Here is a 5,206-nt window from a genome sequence, read left to right as displayed (position 1 = left end):
GAATAAATTTATCAGCATAACGCAAGGAAAATATTTCCAGACTTGCGTATATAGCAGCATTGAGCATAATAATAAGAAAATGATCCAAAAGTTCAGATGGAGAGAAAAACACAGCGTTCTGGAGTGTAGACACCAAAAAGCATCTCCGGATGAAGTGGTACTTACTTTAGGCTCATTTCTGCAAGACTCAATAGGAGAAAACAGATCTTGCGAATTTCTTCTATATGTGGCCTCTCTACAGATATAGTAAAGGCTTAGAAGGCATACAATGCCAATGATCTTAGGGAGTCCACAGAGTATTGGTAATAGTTTCCCATCAGTCTCAAAATATTGTATTAGAAACAAATAAAGTTCTGTTTGTACTTCGTAACTTGGATGTGCCCAAATATGTGGGTTCAGACAAATTTGTGAAAGAGCATATTTCAATAGAACTTCGTACATACCTGAAATAGCAGATACATTAGTAATATACACAAGTCCAAGCAAGAGAGATATAGAGATCACCAAGTTTGTAAAAAAATTCAACATGTACTTCAGTGCAGAAAGAATCTTAAAATTTAGTAGCTGCGGTGAAACAGATTTGAGAAAGAAACCTAAAATGTATGATGTATCAGAAGAGGAAGAAATACAGAGATACTGCCGACACAATAATTATGTCCTGCAGCAAGCACCGCGGGCATCACTTTGTACCGCCCGTGATGGTTGCCTCAAGCTTGCTCTTGTCAACACTATCAAGTACATAAGACACATTGAACAAAGTCCTATTATTGCTAGCCTGGAAGAAGACAAGAACGCAATATTCAATTCTCTGGTTCGAGTAATTGGCCAAAAGAAGATAACATGATGTTCAGAGGCTAATTCGTACCTCCGCCTTCAAGCCAAAAATCACCTTTGATGAAATACCATCCCTTGCATCCTAAATTCCCAAAGGATGAAAAACTGCAATTATAAGGAATGATGACACAATTCTTAGGGTAGCAGCAATAATGAAACCTTTTTATATGTGGTAAAATAAGTAGTAAGAAAGAACATGTAATGTGCCTCGGCATTTTACAAAGTGTGGTACAATCTCTCTGTTTCATATGACAACAAATCTGTTCAGCTGTAAATATGGAGATGCTTTCAAGACACTCCATTGGCTCAATTTTCTTCAAATGCTTGGCAGTAACCACCCAGGTTTATCCATTCCAACCTTAACCCCACATCCTGCAAGTGAACTACTTTATCAAGACAATGAAGAGTATTTTGAATTATAAGCAGCCATCTAGAGCTTGCGCTATTATAATTCTCTTACTTGAAAATGATCTATGCTTATCTATTTGTAGAAAGGAATTAGAATAGCGTGTTTGATTAAAAATTGCATAGCACATTTTTTTTCCAATTCCGGAGTGTTATTTCTTGCAATCTTGAAAATGCTTCTATTGCACATTAACAACATTGAACAATTCGTCATAAAAACTGCAAAATTCAAAAGAGAACCGTTCGTTTCCAAACAATCCTACACTGAAAAAATGCACTCTGTCGACTTGTTTCCAAACCATACAGGGTAACATGAACATTTCAATTAAAAAGTTACCACACCTGTCTCATTTGAAAATTTATCTCTTGATTCAATACCACCATCGAGGCACCCAAAATTTGTACCGAATACTTTTTAGTACCTACGAATAATGTAAACATAATCTTGCTAGAGAGTTTGAGGGCTTAGTGCGAGATCTCAAATTCCACAATACCTAGCCCTGAACCTAGTAAAGAGGGGACAAACTAGGGCATGGCACACTCAGAACCTCCTCCCTTACACCACACGTACATTTTTAAAGAAACCCATGCATGTGAAATATAGAAGGGACGTGTATGTTTTAAGGGCAGAACTGGCACCAGCAAGTTTGATTCAAGCTTGCTGAAAATGCGGCATGTCTTGCAAATAAACCATTGGGAGACTGGGATTAACCCGTCAATATTGGACGTGCAGAAAATGTTGTTTTGAATACATCACCAAAATATTTACAATGATTAAGCTATGCATCCGAGGCAATAGTTTTTGTCAGTGACACATTTTCAGCACTAAAACAATGGTTATTCCTTCCAACTATGCTTAATCTAGTGCCGATAATAGGTTTAACACATGCAATTTGCAGTCTCAGCAAAATCATCTCATAGCCACCAACACAATAAATATATTACCTCAGTTCAGCTAGCTAGTAATTGTCATTGCTACCATGATATTGCAATGCCTCCTAGTGTTCCCAATAAATATGAGCAGAATAAATCTACAAAGAATATCATAGGAACTTAGAAACCTGAGTGTTGTAGATGGCATGAGTTGTGGGAACATCTTGTGCTGACAGGGTAGTAGATAAGCACGTATATAATGAAAGTACAATCTAGGCATGCATGTGTGTGAAAGCCTCTACAACAGGAAATGCCATCTAATGATTTAGACATGATCTGATTAAAGAAGCAAAGATTCAAAGTTAGCAGTTGATACAAAATGTGCTGAAAAAGAAATTATTTGAGAGAAACTATTCAGCAATGAGCCTGATGCACCTTATTAGATGAAAAGAAACTACATCATATACCCTGGTAAATTTGAGAAGAGAGATATTGCTAAGCTCTGTAGATCTTACCAGAGATTGGAAAGTAATCAATTGCAGTAGCATTGCATAAGAGATAGTGCACCGATCTCTTCAGAAGCTTTCGTTCTTATTTACACCACCAGGATCTAACAATCTGGTCGGTAGCTGGTTTTGCATATGTGATATTTTCTCAATTGTTGAAACACAGCAATCTTGGTTCCTGGTTCAGTAGGTCAGTCTAAATAACCTGGCCGTCAAGTCTCAACCAGTTTGTTTATAATCGTGGGACGATGAAACTTGCAACCTGCGGTTCAGCAAGGATAAAATTTGCTTTTTACTCAAAAAGATCAATTGTTTTTCATCTTCACTATTATAGGAACAATGTTCCGAACTGAGGAGGTGGGGGTGGAGGGATTTGCATTATCATAATCTAAAGTGTACATCGGTGTGGCAGCGGAATAATTGGAAGTCATGGATCTACGATAATACAAATCCACCTTCAGTACAATGTAGTCCACCAGAATGTGGTCCACCGTAGAAAGCCCAAACTTAAGGCAAATCGTCTAAAGGAAAATGAAACTCACCATGGGATGGACGTTCCTCACCATCTGCCGACCTACAGCAAGGGAGGAGTGGGTAGATGGCGGCGTGTTCGTACTTGTGGTGCACCCGACTCGGTGGCGAGCAGTTCCGTCAAGCACGGTGATGAATGATACCGACTGCAGGCCAAGACATTGAAGCCCTCATCCACCTGACAACATAACAAATAAAGATTTCAGTTCAGTTTTCGATCTCGACAGGTGAGTATGACACTTGCATTAACACTTGAACAACAACTATTTGTTTAATGTAAGGAAAACACACTTTGCTTCTGTAACCATATCACTGAATACAGTCTACTGAAAGAAAAAAACAAGCAAAAAATACAGTAACTTCACAGCCGTAGCCATAAGAAATGTCACAGCATAACAAAATCTCCTCTTTAAGAAGCTTGTAAACTGTAATACGAATGTGCAACTGAGAGTAAATTAACTAAACGAACTTACCTTTGCCATGAAGGTTATGATAACAGTGGAAGCCAGGAACGGGATGACATTGGCGTGCGTGATGATTAGGTGTAGCCCCTCGACCTCGGCGAGCAGCCTGACAAGCACCCTCTTGCGTCCTAGCAATGGATCCCCACCATCACGTTGCTCTCCGAGATCCTCGCCTCGTCCTCGGCTACGGGAGGCGGCGAAGGGCGCGGCGGGGCGGCTCCCGTGGCGACCTGCAGCGAAGGGCGCGGCTGCGGGAGAGGCGGCGAAGGGCGCGGCGGAGCAGCTCCTGCGGCTAACGGCTGCGCGCCGGCTGCGAGAGAAACGACGGGGCGGCGAAGGGCGCGGGAGGAGGAGGGGGAGGTCGTGCGGTAGAGGAGGGGCTTCCGGGCGAGAGAGGTCGTGCTGTCGTGCGGGTAGCGGTTGTTTTTTTTAACGGCGGGCAGATTAGCCATCGATGGATTGCGGTGGTTTATTGCGTGGTTTGCAGGGTTAAACACAGAAGGATTATGGGCCGTTAGATTTTGACGATGAATGTGTGTGATTGTTTGGATCTGTCCCTCTCTTTCTTTTATAGGGTAGTAGATACAAATACACGCATACTGGAAAATGCAACAACAATAGATAACAAGATTATTTTTAGCTCACCTTCTTCCATTGTTGCTTTATCATCAGTTCATCAAAAGTGAAATTAGCCTATGAAGATAACCATGTATACTGAACACACGAGAAAAACACAAGTTTAATCCATCGGCTTTAGAGATCCTTGACAGATGCCATCAGGTTGAGAAATTTGATGTTATAAATAAGGCATGAAGAGAATTGTCTGTTGGTCAACATTTGCAGGAGTAAGCTGGATCAAGGATGAGTTTTCGCCGTCGGTAAACAGGGACTTCTTCATGTACAAGCTGTAGGAATAAACTTTAGCATTAATTACTGAATAGCATACAAAATTGTCTAATGTACTGCAAACTATAGAGCAAAATCACATTGTTGGAACACCAGTGGCACAAGGCACTTTGTCCAATTTGTGCTCCCAAGGGTAGTTTCCGAACTCTGACACCGCGGCACCATCACCAACTTACACTCGCTTGTCAGCGCAGCTGTGATGGCCCTTGCCGGGGCTCATACCTCCGAGTCATGCCCCTTTTTCCAGAATTTGTCCAAGGTGCCTAGAAAAATAATACTTAACTAGCTATGCCCGCGCGGCGGCACGTCGCGCCTATTGATACATTATGTGAGAAATTTTGTGTATGATGATACTATAATTTATCTATTAATTATTCAACTTTTATCCCTCACTTTATTTTTTATGTTATTTTTATGTTATGGTGTATGTAAAAATTATACTGGTACGAATGATGAAATCCTTCGTAAAGAGTAGCTTTATTTAATGCAAAGAGAATACATATTGATATAGCATGATGATATTTTTATTCTTTGGTACTTCATAGCATCCTTGTTCGACTGCCCGCTAGATTTGTGCCATTAATGAAATGATGTAGAGCTCCATCGATACTTTATGTTGAAATTACATACATGGTAAAATGAAGACACGTGAGTTAATTTTTCGAATGTGTTAAAAATCAGAGCAGC

At 40.4% G+C, this 5,206-nt stretch overlaps 1 long non-coding RNA gene across 1 annotated transcript; it reads right to left on the bottom strand.

Moving 5' to 3' along the window:
* Positions 1-871: 871 nt before the first annotated feature.
* On the bottom strand, positions 872-3,805 carry LOC119305070. Its single transcript, XR_005148539.1, has 5 exons — positions 3,623-3,805; positions 3,161-3,327; positions 2,628-2,880; positions 2,185-2,270; positions 872-1,206 (listed from the first exon to the last, which is right to left on the bottom strand). It is a non-coding gene; the product is annotated as an uncharacterized LOC119305070 (long non-coding RNA).
* Positions 3,806-5,206: the final 1,401 nt, after the last annotated feature.

This window comes from Triticum dicoccoides, chromosome 5B (assembly GCF_002162155.2).
Source record: "Triticum dicoccoides isolate Atlit2015 ecotype Zavitan chromosome 5B, WEW_v2.0, whole genome shotgun sequence".
Taxonomy (NCBI): domain Eukaryota; kingdom Viridiplantae; phylum Streptophyta; class Magnoliopsida; order Poales; family Poaceae; genus Triticum; species Triticum dicoccoides.
This window is presented reverse-complemented; position numbering and strand designations above follow the sequence as displayed.